At 41.0% G+C, this 17593-nt stretch overlaps 1 protein-coding gene and 1 pseudogene across 1 annotated transcript in view; one reads left to right on the top strand and one right to left on the bottom strand.

Annotated features, from left to right (window-relative positions):
* Nucleotides 1-17593, bottom strand: part of LOC127076520 (probable lipid-A-disaccharide synthase, mitochondrial) — a 131097-nt gene that overhangs the window by 56563 nt on the left and 56941 nt on the right. The window lies entirely within an intron of this gene.
* LOC127077286 (uncharacterized) lies at nucleotides 13099-13198 on the top strand (annotated as a pseudogene).

Genomic DNA, 17593 nt, shown 5'->3' with positions numbered 1-17593 from the left:
CATCTTTTAGCACCGGTTTCCGCTTCACTGGAGGACAGTCTTCTCTCCATGGTAGCTCGTGCCCCACAACATGGGTATTCCACCCTGGTGTATCTTGATGCAACCAGGTGAAGATATCAACCTGCTCTTTCAACAGGGCTACCATTTTGTTCTCGACTCGCCTCTGAAGCGGCCTCAACTTTCATTTCCCTTCTGAACTCGGCGGTACTCGGGATTACCATCTTGACTCGCTCCTCGTGCGGTTGAATCACCTTCTCCTCTTGTTTCAACAACCTGGCTATTTCCCGTAGATCACAATCTTCTTCGCCTTCTTCCTCGGCATGATAGCTTGGATTGTCGAAGTCATATAGAGGGGTAACCAAATTGTTATCGATGAGATCAGGAGAATGGTCACCTTTGTGGTTGGAAAGAGACAAGTTCAAAAGAAAAACGAAAAACATTGCCATTTTTATTTTTTAAAACTGCAAAAAGAATGAAAAACAGGGAACACCGCTTTTTAATCACAAAACATCCGTTTATTACTGATGCAAAATGTTGCACAATGAAACACGTGAGATGGCCCTTACAATGGACCAGTACGTTTCGGGCAAAACGCATGGCTTTCATGCAAACAAAATTAAAACACATAAATACTACACTTCCGGATGAGCGACAGTGGTGCTTTTGGAGGCCTTCCAGTTGCCTGGTATGCACGACTTTATCCACAGCTCTAGCTCGCGGTCGCGGTCGATCTCTTCACTCACTGAACAAGCATGATCAGAATTCAGCATTCCTGCACTGACGAAGATGTACGGTGGACGACATCCTCTGTTTGGTCTAGACGACTCTTGATCTGGATAACCGATCCCAAACATGTCTGCCTTCACCACTATGTCAATGATTCTACCCCAACCTCGGGCCTCTTTGTTCTTCACCACCTCTAGAGCTTGCTTATAAGAAGAAATGGACAACGTCTTCTCTCTCCCAATGACAATAGCATTCTCTACCTTGATGGTTTCAATTGCTTGACTGGGTGTTTCAACTTTTTCACTATCCATTTCCACTTCCTTCGTCTTCTGGGTCGGATCTCCCATCAATACACACCCCTCGGTGGCGACGGCCGCACAACAATTATCACTGACAGGGAAAACTCCACCCTGCATTAGAGGTTTTGGGACCACAGCCACTGGAACCTTTAACTGATCTTCCTCAGTCATCTCTATTCCTTTCTTGACCCTTTTCACCATCTTCATCTTTACAGGACCCTTCCTGGGTACAGGGCTGACATCCCCATCCATGATCTGTGCCAAGATGATGGTCTTGGAGTCTACCATGTCCTGGACGACATGCTTGAAAGCCCTACAACCCTCAACATTGTGCCCGGGTGCCTCGGAATGGAACTCGCACCTGGCATTCTCATCATAGTGTGCAGACCTCTTCTGTTGTGCTATGGGAATCAAAATCCTTGGCCGGACTAACCCCAAATCCCTCAATCTCCTGAACAGAAGGGTGTAGGTCACAGGTGGTTCCTCAAACTGACGCTCCTCCTTTTTCTTCTTCACCTGGCTCCTAGCTCTTGGTGCCTTCTGTTGAGGTGGTAGTTGTTGCGGTGGTACAAGTGGATTACCAACACGAGTGGTTACAGTGGCAGCATAAGGGTGATAACGATCCTGACTGCGTTCCCTTTTTACCGGCATACCAACTGACTCAATCTCCTTCTTGAACGGACCACTGTCAGACGGTTTCCTGGCTACAGTGCCAGAGGGTTTTGTCACTTCGGATGATGGAGCTTTTCCCTGAACTTTCTCCTTGATCATCCAGCCCTCGATCCTTTCCAATCTCTCGGCCATGGCTTTCTGCCCCAAGGCAAGCCCTTGCACAACACTGAACAAATCCCTCACCATCTCTTTCAGCTCGAGAATGTCAGCGTTGGGAGGATCCATCGATTCGGATTTGTTGCCCCTAGCAGGATATCTGAGCAAACGAGCTATGCGCACTGATCGCTCGACTGCGTGAGTCGAGAATGGGATACAAACTGCAAGTGCACAGTTCTATCGCGTAGTTTTAAAAGATATCGATCCCACAGGGACTTATGAATCGATATACCGTTATCTAAGGTTACTACGTAAATCTAAGGTGAAAAATGTTTGATTGTTTGGGGAAAAACTAAAGGCTAAGCTAAGATCTAGATTAAATATTAATAAAACGGATATCGGTATGTAGTTCGTCAAAACTAGGGAATCAAGTCTTTGTCGGTTTCTTGGTTTTTAAAATAAATCGTTTCAGTTAACTTTATTGGTTAAAGGTTTTATCTCAAACTCTCGCTCTGTTGAATAAACCATGATTTTATATTAATGTAGCTGTCACTTATAATTAAGTCAAAAACCATATTTTGAAAACAATAAAGTTGCAGAAACTCTTTTAAGAAAACACTGACCGTTTTAAACACCCTTATCTCAAACTCTCGCTCTGTTGACTTAGGTTATATAATTAAATCCAAATGCTTAACTCTCGTCCTCACATTCAATCTTTAAAAATACTTTTTGGAAAAGGTCAGAATTTAATTAACTCTAAAACTTGCTCTCGCCCTGATCTAGAATTAATGCCTAACTTACACTGTCCAGTTAAAACCTCAAACTCTCGCTCTATTGATTTTAACTTCTTTATGTCCTTTACTTTTTGTAAAAAATCTTGTTATTAAACCTGTAAGTTGAGACCGTAAAAAGATTGATTTTAATTTTAAGTTTAAATAGACCGACTCAGTCTTGATCCCTTATTCTGCTTACTTTACATACCGATACCTAGGCGAATTAGCCAGACATGCTAAATAAACAAGCATACATATCATGCATAAACAGACTCATTCCAGGCAGATAATATAGATAAATAATAAAACAAAATATTAAATAATGATTAAAGAACCTGAATGCGTAATACAATAGTCTTGAACACTCCACCACAAGCCGGTAGGATTTGTTCTTCGATTCTTCAATTAAACAATAAATTAAACCAAGGAAATAAAACTAGAATCTAACGTAAGGTTAGATCCGATAAAAAGTTGCACAATAGTTTCCGGTGTAGAAACTATTATGCGAAAAATATCTAAATGCTAAAAAGGGAAAGGTAAATTGTAAGGGAAAAAGAATGTAGAACTTGCAAAAGAAATAAATAAAATAAACGATGTTAAGTTGCTGGAAAAGAAAAAATAAGCAAAAGCGTGAAAAGAAAATTGGCAAAGCTTCGGCAATATGAGCGTGGAAAAACCGAGAGAGCCCTTTTAGGTTTTAGAGATAGCTATTTATATTGGTGCTGGTAACTGCTTTCCGTTTCTCAAGTTCTTCAACATGGCTAAATGCACGGCGTGGATATAGGACACAAACTCCTCAACGTCTCTTCTTCAAGTCTTCTGAGGGCGTTACTTGCGCCAAAACAGTAGTGGAACGGTGTGACGCTCGTCACACCATGTGTGACGTCCGTCACAAGGCTGCTTTGCGTGACGCTCGTCACGCACCCTGTGACGTCCGTCACAGGCACATCATTGGTGACTTGTGCGCTTTGGGCTGGGCTTTGGCATTTGGTTCCTTTTCTCTCCTTTTTGCACCTCCTTTTCTTCCATTTTCACTTGTTCTTCGAAATAGACTACCTGAGACAAATAGGAAGAAAATACCACGTAATATCTCATAAAATGCAGTAAACCGAAATAAATAGTCATAGAATTTAATGGAATTAAGTCCTAAAATATGATATAATTTCGTGTTATCAAACTCCCCCATACTTAGATCTTTGCTTGTCCTCAAGCAAAATTCAGTATAGAAATCGTTTTCAAAAATTTAGCTAGGCGAATTTTCAAAACACACATCAATTCGTAATAGGTTGCAACTGGATTTTGTTTAGAAGCAATTTGAGTTTAATCTTGACATCAACAACTACCGTTACAACTTAGATAACCCTACCTTATGCAAATCAGTTCAAGTAGTGCCATTATAGTTATCCTAGTTCCTTTACTTTTATTTCACCCGCTTTCATTCTAGCTAAATCACATTAAGCCCTTTATCTTTTCGCGCACATAGTGGAGTAACCGGTTAGTGATCATGATCCGCTTTTAGCTAGAAGTTCTGGTACATAAGTCGGATAACTTCGTTATTCAGTCCATTGCAAATTGTGGGGGATCGGACCGTAGTCCGCCCTACCGAGTTCAGTACCAGATACCTACTGAACCAACTCATAATGGATTTTTCATATTGTGTTTTTGCATGATCTGCAACCTTTAGATTAAATGATCTGGTAAGGATCACCTAATTTAATCAGTGCATTTCCTGATATATTCATATATTTTATGTTACTTTGGGGATCATTCACTTATATTCATCGGCTCTCCACGTAGTTTGCTATTAAGATGGTGCTGACTTCTCGTATAAACTACTCGGGGTTACTCTAAAGCTAAAAGTTCAAGGAATCGGTATAATAGGTGCTTATCCTGATCTAACATGTTGAGGTTCTCAGAGCGTTGTTATGGTAATGATTTTTTGTCTTGATTTCACTCAAGTTTTATAAAGTAAGCAACCTTTATACTTATTGGGTGTGTTAAAATTTGTTTTGTTATGGCTCAAGAAAATTGAGGGGAATAGATAATAGAAATATTTCACACTAGGGACTTAACTTAAAATTATAATAATTTTTTTTTTCAGATAATAAGAAAGGGAAATAACAATGAAAGGGAAGGTAACATACTTGAAAAATGGAAATGGAAGAAACAAGTTTTCCTTCCCCCCCATACTTAAATTAAACATTGTCCTCAATGTTTTAAGGAAATGAAATACAATATGGAAAGGAAAAGGAAACTACAACTAAGGTTGTCTTCCGCCTCTGGTTCTTGGACCTGGTGATCTCGGACGTAAGTCTAAGTTGTCGAACCTGCTGAACATCTCAGTAAACCGCTGGTCGGTTATGGCATTCCTAGCATCCTGTTGCTGTTGCATTTGACGCATCATCTGCAGCATCTCGACATTCTGTGCCTGCATACCATCGATAGCATCCATAATGTCGTCGTTGGTTGCAGGTCTTCTTCGTCGACGACGTTGGGAGGATGGGCCAGTTGTATTGCCGGAAGGGTTGAGCGGGACTGACTGTTGTGTAGGCGGATGATCACCTTGTTCCATTTCTTCAAACTCATCTGTTTGTGGGTTTGTTTGTAAAGGCTCGGTGGTTTCAGGAGCGTTTAGATCATAGAGGTGGCGGTCGGGGTTTGTGACATCAGTGAGGGCAGTATTTGGTAGAACAACGCTTGGGACTGCCTGGTTGTTCACCATAAGATAATATCCTCCGCCTACTCTGTTCTTAATCAAGCGGCTGGATCGACAGTAGCTGGTATCCATAGATAGGGGAGGTAGGGATTCTAAAGTTTGGAGTTTATCCCCTAGGTTTAGGCCAAGTGCGATGGTGGTGATTAAGCCACCAATTATGAAAGGTTGCCTGCCTCTAGCACATAAGGTGCGGATATGATGAAAGAGAAAGGAGGCGGCGTTTACCTGAGTATCTGGTTCGAAAACGCACTGGAGGAAAAATAGTTCCTTTGAGTTGACCTTGCTGTTGTTTGGCCTTCCAAAAACTGTGTTTTGCAAGATGCGGATAAAGTAACGGATAGTGGGGTTATGTATATGGGAGAGAAGGAGTTCTTCCCAGTTGTAGGTATCTATACCGGAAATTTTCTTAAAAAGGCCAAAAACGCCAACTGTGTTCCAGTTTGAGGTTGGAGGGATTCTGGCATGCAGCAGACCTTCTGTGGGAAATTGTAGCATGGTACTCAATTGGTTTTGGGTTAGAGAGTACTCGGTGTTAAACATACGGAAGGTTGCCGTACCGGTTAGAAATTCGTCTTCACCGGCGGGAGTGGTGTAGTCGTATGAACTTAAGAATTCTAAGGTTAGGGATGGGTAGGTGGGTTGATTATGAGTGCAAAGGAAGGTTAAGTTGGCTTGACGGAGCATCCATTCGATACCTTGGAGTAAGCCTAATTGTTGTAAACAAGGTAAATCGGGGTACCTGGTGGAAACGACGCCTCGCTGTTGGAAACACTCGAATTGCTCCCTCTGATAATTGTCATCTACGGATCGGAAGGTGATGTTTCCGAAATTCTGATTTCTCGCCATTGTGATGAATTTTGAAGGGGTGATTTGGAAAGAAAAAGAAATGTATTGGATAGGAGAGAATTGTTTGTGGTGAATGAAGGAAGGTTTGGTGGGTATTTATAGGAGAAGAATTTGGAAGGTGGAAAGAAAAAGTGGTTGAAAAGTAATTAAGTGTGGTTAAATGAAAAAATGAATGGGGAAGGTAAAAAGTTAAAGGTGTAACGTTCGTCTCCAACGGCTCCTTAACGTTCACTAGTCTGAGGAGTGTTACGCTCGTCACAGGGATGTGACGCTCGTAACAGGCACTAAGCGTGCCGGCCGTTATGGATAGTGTGACGCTCGTCACACTTTCCTTTTTGGAAAGGCCTCAGTGGCGCTTCACAGAATTACTTTGGTTGGTGAATTTATTAGTTTTGTTTTGCTTATGATCAGTTTAGTCTGCAGTTTAATTTATTGTGCACGCTTAATCTGCTTTGTATAGTAATAATTCATAGGAAGCAACAGTAGAGCATAATAGCTTTTGCATAATAAAATTAAATAAACAACTTCAATAAAAATGATCATAATGTAATACAGGAAAGGAAAATAATGAAATGAAAGAGAAATAAACATGAATTCAAATAACATTAATAAATAATCTAACTTAAAACTAAATAACTTAGAAAAATAACTAAACTCTATCCCTCTGTACGATCTCTGGCCGGAGGAGCTAAAGAGTTAACATGATGTAGCAATTCGTGAAACTGATTCGTCATACTGCTCATGTATCCTAGAACTTCGTCTCTCATGTTAGTAAATTCTCCTCTGAGGGCGTCTTGTTCTGACATCAAAGCTTCAATGGCGGTGTTATAATCAGTTCCGGGCATATGATGTCGGAGGTCAGGTATGGCTGATTCTTCGGTCGGAACAGGCTGAGGAGGAGGGTCAATATCATGATAGCCGGATGGTGTCTGAGGGTCAGATTCAGCATGAGAGATCTGGTCAACATAATTCTCATAGTCATTACAAATCTCATAATCCTGGATGGATTCAGTGGATCCCGCAGGAGTTGGGGTTTCATTCAGGTTATAGAGCCAGTTCCTTTGGTTATGAACACTAGTCCTAGGATCGGGCATGGTGAATAGGCAGAGAACCTGGTTATCAATAATAAGCTCAAACTCATCAGACCCTAGGTTTGCTATAAACATAGTGTTGAAGAGGAAAGGTATACTCATAGTAGTAATGCCACAAAAAGGGCTAAGGTCAAGCATAGGCTGACGTAATCCAATGGCATTACCTATCATAGTTATCAAACCGCCTATTCTAATGGGTGCTCGCTCATCCTGGATAAGGTGGTCCAAATTAGCTAACATAAAAGTGGCACCGTTTACTGGACGGTTCTGGGAAGCACAAAATATGATGAAAAGTTCATCACGTGAAACTGAAGTACTGTTTGGCTTCTTCCCAAATAAAGTGTGGGTCAGGATCTTATGGAAATAGCGAAAAGCCGGGTTATGTATGTTTCCAGAGAGAAACTCATGTTCTTCGGGCTCATCATTTCCAGTCAGCTTACCCCAAAAGTGTTCAAGCTCTCTATATTCAAAAAGTTCTTCCTGGCTAACAGTGAATGTATCAAAGGAAGTAGGAAAACCCAAAAGGTTGGTGAAGTCTCTAATATTAAATTGGTACTCCATATTGAACATTCTGAACTGGATAAATCCTCTGCTAATTCCTTTTCCATGGCTGGGTAGATAGATTAATGAGCTAAGGAATTCTAGTGTGAGTCTCCGGTAGGTGGTGAAATGTCTCAGGATAGGGGAGGTCTCCCATCCTATCTGATTCAGCAAAAACAGGACACTCTGTCTCAGTCCAAGGGCAGTCATAGCCCAATCATCAACATATAAACTAGGTAGCATCTCTCTAGCGGCTAGTTCTTCAAACTTTTGTTTCTGAGCCATTCCTCTGAACTTGATACCCATACGATCAATATGTCCCATCTGGTTAGTGTTAGCTAGAGAAAAGAAAAGATGAGTTTAAGTCAGGATTTGGCCAAATGCCGAAGGAAGAGAAAATTATTATTATTATTATTTTTTCTTTTTGAATAAATCAAGAATGAATACTAAACAGAAATTAAAAGAATAATTAAGAAAGAAATAGGGGAATGATAATAATAGAATAATAAAATAACAAATTAATTTGTGGGTTGTCTCCCACTAAGCGCTTTGTTTAAATGTCGCAAGCTCGACAAAGAAACTGTTAAATATAATCTATAGATTCTGGGGGCGTTTCGTCTAAGTGTAGGATTTGCGAATCCTCGTTGGTTTCCGCATAGTGATAGTGTTTCAGACGTTGCCCGTTTACGGTGAACGGTTCTGTAGATTGTCCTTTTATTTCTACCGCTCCACTGGGAAAGACTTTAGTGATATGAAAAGGCCCTGACCATCTGGATCGTAGTTTTCCCGGGAATAACTTTAGTCTAGAGTTAAATAAAAGTACTGCGTCGCCTTGCTTGAAGATTTTCCTTGATATACGCTTGTCATGCCATTGTTTTGTTCTTTCTTTGTAGATTCTGGCATTTTCATAGGCGTCTCTTCTGAGTTCCTCTAATTCGTTTATGTCAAGGATTCTCTTTTCACCGGCGGCTTTGTAATTCAAATTTAAATTTCTAATAGCCCAATAGGCTTTATGTTCTAATTCTACCGGGAGGTGGCAGGATTTTCCATAAATGAGCTTAAATGGGGTCGTCCCTATGGGGGTTTTATAAGCAGTTCGGTATGCCCACAAAGCTTCTGGTAATTTCAATGACCAATCTTTCCTTGAAGTGGCTACCGTTTTTTCTAGTATTTGCTTGATTTCTCTGTTAGATACTTCCACTTGTCCACTGGTTTGAGGGTGGTAAGGTGTCGCTATCCTATGTCTCACTCCATATTTAAGTAGTAGTTTTTCGAGTACCTTGGATATAAAGTGTGATCCACCATCACTGACTACTATTCTTGGGATGCCAAATCTCGGAAATATTATATTCTTAAAGAGTCTAGTTACTACTCGGGTGTCGTTTGTTGGGGAAGCTACAGCTTCGATCCACTTTGATACGTAGTCGACTGCCACGAGTATATATTTGTTACCGAAAGAGGATGGGAAAGGTCCCATGAAGTCTATCCCCCACACGTCAAAAATCTCTACTTCCAAAATACCTTTTTGCGGCATTTCGTCACGTCTAGATATGTTTCCCGTGCGTTGACATCTGTCACACTCCTTAATAGTCGCATGTACGTCCTTCCATATAGTTGGCCAATAAAAGCCAGCTTGTAGGATTTTAGAGCAAGTCTTGGATGTACTTGTGTGTCCACCATAAGGAGCGGAGTGACAGTGTTGGATTATATTTTCTACCTCTTCTTCGGGTATACATCGACGGAAAATACCATCGGGGCCTCTTTTGAAAAGTAAGGGATCATCCCAGTAATAGTGTTTTATGTCGTGGAAGAATCGTTTCTTCTGCTGGTAAGATAAAGTAGGTGGAACTATTCTGGCAGCTAAATAATTGACTAGATCAGCGTACCATGGTGTGGCAGCTATAGCTAAGGTGGTTTCTACTTGCATGTCGGAGTTGTTCTCTTCCAAAGTAGCTATAAGTTTGTCATACGAGAAATCATCATTAATTGATGTTCTTTCCGGTTCAAGGTTCTCAAGTCTAGAGAGGTGGTCTGCTACTACGTTTTCAGTTCCTTTCTTGTCCTTGATTTCTAAGTCGAATTCTTGTAGCAACAAGATCCATCTTAGGAGTCTAGGTTTAGCGTCTTTTTTTGTTAGAAGGTACCTGATAGCAGCGTGATCAGTGTAGACTATTATTTTGGCTCCTACCAAGTAAGAACGAAATTTATCTAGCGCAAATACCACTGCTAGGAGTTCTTTCTCGGTAGTGGCGTAATTCATTTGCGCTTCATCCAGGGTTCTGCTAGCGTAATATATAACGTGAAGCTTTTTATCCTTTCTTTGTCCTAAAACAGCACCTACAGCATAATCGCTGGCATCGCACATTATTTCGAATGGTTCATTCCAGTCTGGTGTCTGCATAATGGGTGCGGAGATCAATGCTTGTTTAAGAGTTTGAAATGCTTTTAAACAGTTATCGTCGAATATGAATTCAGCATCTTTCATTAATAGTCCGGTTAGAGGTTTAGTTATCTTAGAGAAGTCTTTGATGAATCGTCGGTAAAAACCGGTGTGTCCTAAAAAGCTTCGTACTTCTCTCACGGTTCTTGGGGGTTGAAGATTTTCGATTACCTCTATTTTGGCTTTGTCTACTTCAATTCCTCTGTTCGAGATGATGTGTCCTAAAACAATTCCTTCTTGTACCATAAAGTGGCATTTTTCCCAGTTAAGTACTAAGTTTACTTTCACACATCGCTCAAGAACTCTTTCTAGGTTTTCAAGGCATTCTTCGAAACTTTGTCCATATACGGAAAAGTCATCCATAAATACTTCCATGATGTTTTCGAGAAAGTCGGCGAAAATTGCCATCATGCATCTTTGAAAGGTCGCAGGGGCATTACACAGACCAAACGGCATTCGTCTATAAGCGAAGGTACCAAAAGGGCATGTGAACGTTGTCTTTTCTTGGTCATCAGGGTGAATTGGTATTTGAAAGAAGCCTGAATAACCGTCTAAATAACAGAAATGTGAATGTTTTGCTAATCGTTCTAACATTTGGTCAATGAATGGTAAAGGGAAATGATCTTTTCGGGTTGCTTTGTTTAGTTTCCTATAATCAATGCACATTCTCCATCCCGATTCGATTCGTTTAGTTATAGTTTCTCCTTTTTCGTTTTCAATAACGGTTATGCCTCCTTTCTTTGGTACAACGTGTACGGGGCTAACCCATTTGCTATCAGATATAGGATATATAATACCTGCTTCCAATAACTTGGTTATTTCTTTCTTTACTACCTCACTTAGGATCGGATTTAGTCTTCTCTGGTGTTCCCTAGAGGTTTTACAGTCTTCTTCTAACATGATGCGGTGCATACAAATAGAAGGGCTTATTCCTTTAAGATCGGTGATGTGGTATCCTAGTGCGGTTGGATATTTTCTTAAGATATGTAGGAGTTTTTCTGTTTCGAGTCTTCCTAGGTCTGCATTAACTATCACAGGTCGTTCAAGTTCTAAGTCTAGGAATTCATATCTCAGATTTTTGGGAAGTGTTTTCAAATCAAGGGTTGGTTTGTTAAGACATTGCGTAGGGTCCGGTGTTATTGCTAAACATTGGTTAGATTTGTCTTCTAAAAGATAGTCTGATGATTTGTCTTCTCCTAACTCTGCTTCTTTTATGCATTCATCGATGATATCCATGAAGTAACATGTATCTTCTATTGCAGGTGCTTTCAAGAATTGGGAAAGAATGAATTCAATTTTCTCTTCACCTACTTCGAAGGTGAGTCGTCCTCGTTTTATGTCTATGATTGCACCGGCAGTTGCTAAGAACGGTCTTCCTAGTATAATAGGTGTAGTATCATCTTCTCTAATGTCCATAATTGTGAAGTCAGTGGGAATGTAAAACTGACCTATTCGTACGGGAACGTTTTCAAGGATTCCTACAGGATATTTGATGGAACGATCTGCTAGTTGAACGGACATTTTGGTTGGTCTTAATTCTCCCATTTCCAGTTTCTTACATATGGATAAAGGCATAACGCTAATTCCGGCTCCTAAATCGCATAAGGCTTTGTCGATGACAAATTTTCCTATGTGACAGGGTATAGAGAAACTACCCGGATCCTTGAGTTTAGGAGGCATGTTTTGGATTATAGCGCTACATTCGGCAGGGAGTGTAACGGTTTCGCTATCCTCAAGTTTCCTCTTATTAGAAAGAATTTCTTTTAAGAATTTAGCATATGAGGGCATCTGCGTAATAGCTTCGGTAAACGGAATTGTAACGTTTAATTGTTTAAGGAGATCAACAAATTTTCTAAATTGGCCCGCATCTTTGGTTTTAACAAGCCTTTGAGGGTAAGGTATAGGTGGTTTGTAAGGTGGTGGAGGTACATAAGGTTCCTTCTTTTCTAGGGTTTCCTTATTACTCTCTTCCTTTTCCTTAGGTTCACTTTCCTCAGCTGATTTCTTAGGGTTTTGGTTTTCTATCCTTGGATCAGACGGTCCTTCCACTTCCGTTCCACTTCTTAATATAATTGCATGAGCTTGGCTTCTCGGATTAGGTTGGGGCTGTCCATGGAATGTACCAGTTGGTGCAGCAGTAGGTGCTTGTTGTTGAGCTACTTGAGATATTTGTGTTTCCAGCATTTTGTTATGGGTAGCCAAGGCATCTACTTTGCTTGCTAGTTGTTTAAGTTGTTCGCCAGTATGTATGTTCTGGTTTAAGAAATCTTTATTGGTTTGTTGTTGGGAAGCTATAAAGTTTTCCATCATGATTTCCAAGTTGGATTTTCTAGGGGTATTATTGTTAGGCATGGATGGATTCGGTTTCTGATATCCTGGTGGTATAGATGGGGCTTGATTTGGAGATTGTCCGGGTGCGTATAAAGCATTATTACTCTTATATGAAAAGTTTGGATGGTTCTTCCAATTTGAGTTATAGGTATTCGAATAGGGGCTTCCTTGAGCATAGTTCACTTGCTCTGCTTGGATTCCAGTCAAGAGTTGACATTCCGCAGGAGTGTGGCCTTGGATTCCACAGACCTCGCAATTCTGAGTTATAGCAACCACGGCGGCTGGAGGTGATACGTTTAAACTTTCAATTTTCTGGACCAAAGCATCCACTTTTGCATTGACGTGATCAAGGTTACTTATCTCGTACATGCCAGTTTTCGGTTGAGGTTTTTCCACCGTTGTTCGTTCGGTTCCCCACTGATAGTGGTTTTGGGCCATGCTCTCGATAAGCTGGTAAGCATCAGCATAAGGTTTGTTCATTAGTGCACCACCTGCAGCGGCGTCTATTGTTAACCTTGTGTTGTATAAGAGACCATTATAAAATGTGTGAATTACTAACCAGTCTTCCAAACCATGGTGTGGGCAAAGTCTCATCATGTCTTTGTATCTTTCCCATGCTTCGAAAAGAGACTCGTTGTCTTTCTGTTTAAATCCGTTTATCTGGGCTCTTAACATAGCTGTTTTGCTTGGCGGAAAATATCGGGCAAGAAAAACTTTCTTCAACTCGTTCCAGGTGGTGACTGAGTTGGAAGGAAGAGATTGAAGCCATCTTCTAGCGCTATCTCTTAACGAGAAAGGAAAAAGACGAAGTCGAATTGCCTCTGAAGTGACACCATTAGCTTTAACAGTATCGGCGTATTGGACAAATACGGATAAATGAAGGTTTGGATCTTCGGTAAGATTTCCAGAGAATTGGTTCTGTTGCACAGCCTGCAACAGCGAAGGTTTGAGTTCGAAGTTGTTTGCTTCGATTGCGGGCGGAGCAATACTTGAATGCGGTTCATCTTGCGATGGAGCGGCGTAATCTCTAAGAGCACGAGCTGGTTCTGCCATCTCGGTTAAAGAAGGAAGATCTTTGAGATCAGGAAAGTCTATAGGAGGGAGATTGTTTTCAGCACGATATTCCCGAATTCGTCGTAAGACTCGGAGATATAGTTCGATATCGTTGATTCGTAGATAGAGCGGTTCGCCTTGTGAGCGAGTGCGTGGCATACAAATCAACGAAAGAAAGAATAGAAGAAAAAGAAACCTTAGTCTCTACAGCGTAACGGAAGAGTTACGATATCGATTGAATAAAAGTCCCCGGCAACGGCGCCAAAAACTTGATCGCTCGACTGCGTGAGTCGAGAATGGGATACAAACTGCAAGTGCACAGTTCTATCGCGTAGTTTTAAAAGATATCGATCCCACAGGGACTTATGAATCGATATACCGTTATCTAAGGTTACTACGTAAATCTAAGGTGAAAAATGTTTGATTGTTTGGGGAAAAACTAAAGGCTAAGCTAAGATCTAGATTAAATATTAATAAAACGGATATCGGTATGTAGTTCGTCAAAACTAGGGAATCAAGTCTTTGTTGGTTTCTTGGTTTTTAAAATAAATCGTTTCAGTTAACTTTATTGGTTAAAGGTTTTATCTCAAACTCTCGCTCTGTTGAATAAACCATGATTTTATATTAATGTAGCTGTCACTTATAATTAAGTCAAAAACCATATTTTGAAAACAATAAAGTTGCAGAAACTCTTTTTAAGAAAACACTGACCGTTTTAAACACCCTTATCTCAAACTCTCGCTCTGTTGACTTAGGTTATATAATTAAATCCAAATGCTTAACTCTCGTCCTCACATTCAATCTTTAAAAATACTTTTTGGAAAAGGTCAGAATTTAATTAACTCTAAAACTTGCTCTCGCCCTGATCTAGAATTAATGCCTAACTTACACTGTCCAGTTAAAACCTCAAACTCTCGCTCTATTGATTTTAACTTCTTTATGTCCTTTACTTTTTGTAAAAAATCTTGTTATTAAACCTGTAAGTTGAGACCGTAAAAAGATTGATTTTAATTTTAAGTTTAAATAGACCGACTCAGTCTTGATCCCTTATTCTGCTTATTTTACATACCGATACCTAGGCGAATTAGCCAGACATGCTAAATAAACAAGCATACATATCATGCATAAACAGACTCATTCCAGGCAGATAATATAGATAAATAATAAAACAAATATTAAATAATGATTAAAGAACCTGAATGCGTAATACAATAGTCTTGAACACTCCACCACAAGCCGGTAGGATTTGTTCTTCGATTCTTCAATTAAACAATAAATTAAACCAAGGAAATAAAACTAGAATCTAACGTAAGGTTAGATCCGATAAAAAGTTGCACAATAGTTTCCGGTGTAGAAACTATTATGCGAAAAATATCTAAATGCTAAAAAGGGAAAGGTAAATTGCAAGGGAAAAAGAATGTAGAACTTGCAAAAGAAATAAATAAAATAAACGATGTTAAGTTGCTGGAAAAGAAAAAATAAGCAAAAGCGTGAAAAGAAAATTGGCAAAGCTTCGGCAATATGAGCGTGGAAAAACCGAGAGAGCCCTTTTAGGTTTTAGAGATAGCTATTTATATTGGTGCTGGTAACTGCTTTCCGTTTCTCAAGTTCTTCAACGTGGCTAAATGCACGGCGTGGATATAGGACACAAACTCCTCAACGTCTCTTCTTCAAGTCTTCTGAGGGCGTTACTTGCGCCAAAAAAGTAGTGGAACGGTGTGACGCTCGTCACACCATGTGTGACGTCCGTCACAAGGCTGCTTTGCGTGACGCTCGTCACGCACCCTGTGACGTCCGTCACAGGCACAACATTGGTGACTTGTGCGCTTTGGGCTGGGCTTTGGCATTTGGTTCCTTTTCTCTCCTTTTTGCACCTCCTTTTCTTCCATTTTCACTTGTTCTTCGAAATAGACTACCTGAGACAAATAGGAAGAAAATACCACGTAATATCTCATAAAATGCAGTAAACCGAAATAAATAGTCATAGAATTTAATGGAATTAAGTCCTAAAATATGATATAATTTCGTGTTATCACGCACCGGTCGAATACCGAAACCTACAAAACAGGAAATGGGTTAGTATGACTCACACATGCAATGTCTATCCGTACTAGGAATATTCTGTCCTTAGATTTTGGTTTCACAGAGACGGATAAAATTTTATCAACAATGACATCTGGATGTCTCTCAACCTGAGTCTCTGTTAAAAATATTGGACCCTGAGTACGGACAGACATGAGTTGAATGCAGATGAATGCGAAATGAGACCAATGCAAATGCATGAATGCAGGTCGCTGTGCCACCAAGTCATCTGAAGACCCATTCTCTGAACCAGTCACAGTCAACTGAGTCACCATAAATCCGACTTGGGGAGTTCCGAAATAAACGGAACTGGAGATTACATCACCATCATCACAGGAACATCCACTGAACGGATGACAGCCAGATCCTCTGAACAGGTACTCTCAAATTCAACCCGGGGATCCGAAATAAACGGAACCCGCTGATAAACCACGGACAGAACTCCGGCGTCCCAGAAATAAATGTCCATAATTCACAGTCACCATCAGTACCAAGAGTCACCGACAAGTCACCAACAAGTCAGCAACAGTACCTGTAATAATCATCCCTTCCCACTCACGGGTGTCATCTAGGCCAGGGTAAGGTCGAGAGAAACGCAGGATAAACAACCCTTTCAAGAATATCATCCTGTGCACACCAGATGTATGCACCGATAATACCCCATCAGAGTCTGAACTGCTCGTGATATCAATGTTCCGCTAAGTGGCGTACACCACCCGCTTCCCATGAATCACTCTATTCCTAGGTTTCCTAGATTGCACTCATAGCCTGGGTATTAGGCCTTTTACCTCGAGTAATTCCCCCCCCCCCCCCCCAAACAGAGAAGCACAGCCAGCACAGCAGATGAATATGAATGAATGCAAACATTATTGCAAACAATACATGCAAACAATAAGCAATGAATGCAATAAATAACACAGCAAAAAGCAACCAAAGCCCTAACCTAGAGAGCGCTAGGAGAGACTCGCTTAGGGAAGATGGACCAGCACAGGTCAACTACTCTGTATTTCCCCAGCAGAGTCGCCAACTGTCGCATTACGCGAAAAACCGGCGGGAAAACAAGAACAACAGAGCCGCCACCGTGCGTTATTTATCCCAAAAGAGGGAAAGGAAACGCTCAGAGTAAACCTGGAAAAAGCATGGTCTCGCGACCAGAGAGAATGGGATCGGGAGTCGGTTATGCGAAGGGAAGGTATTAGCACCCCTACGCATCCGTCGTACTCGACGGGATCCACGCACAATAGGAAGGAAAATGGTTGCTAAAACACTGCTCACACACACACTGGCTGAAAGAGACACAAGAAATAAACAAGACTGACTCGGCAGGATATCGCATCCTGGGCCTACTTAGTCTATCAACCATAGACATCAGAGTCAAAGTAGTTCGACAGGGGAAACGACACATGCTCGCTAGGATATCGCATCCTATGCATACGTATCTCCTTTGGACGAAGGAGAATCAGAGCATTCGTAGCTCGGCTAACACGCACACAAACAAAAGCAGGCAAAGGCGAACATGGAGCCTGAATGCCAATCACTGGACTTACATCAGCACCCGAACCAAAACACACACAAAAAGGCAAACGTGGAGCCTGAATGCCAATCACTGGACTTACATCAGCATCCGAACCAAAAACACGCATACTGGAACCCGAATGCCACTCGATGGACTTACATCAACTTCCAAGCACACAACAACACAAAACAAAGACACAGGCGCCCGGAGAGATCTGCTCATCTCCTGCCTACGTACCTCATCTGGTATGAGGATCAGGGCGACGTAGTTCCCCTACGGAGGGACACAGGACTAGCCTAACCAGATGACAGAGGGAAACACAACTAGGGAGACTAACTCGAGCCTAGATGTTATCATGCGAGATTGTCCCTAAGTCAAGGTTTCTAGCTAACTGGCACAAGGAGCCAGCCTA

Source organism: Lathyrus oleraceus, chromosome 4, assembly GCF_024323335.1.
Source record: "Lathyrus oleraceus cultivar Zhongwan6 chromosome 4, CAAS_Psat_ZW6_1.0, whole genome shotgun sequence".
Taxonomy (NCBI): Eukaryota; Viridiplantae; Streptophyta; class Magnoliopsida; order Fabales; family Fabaceae; genus Lathyrus; species Lathyrus oleraceus.
The sequence above is the reverse complement of the archived record's forward strand: the minus strand, read 5'-3'. Positions and strand labels throughout refer to the sequence as shown.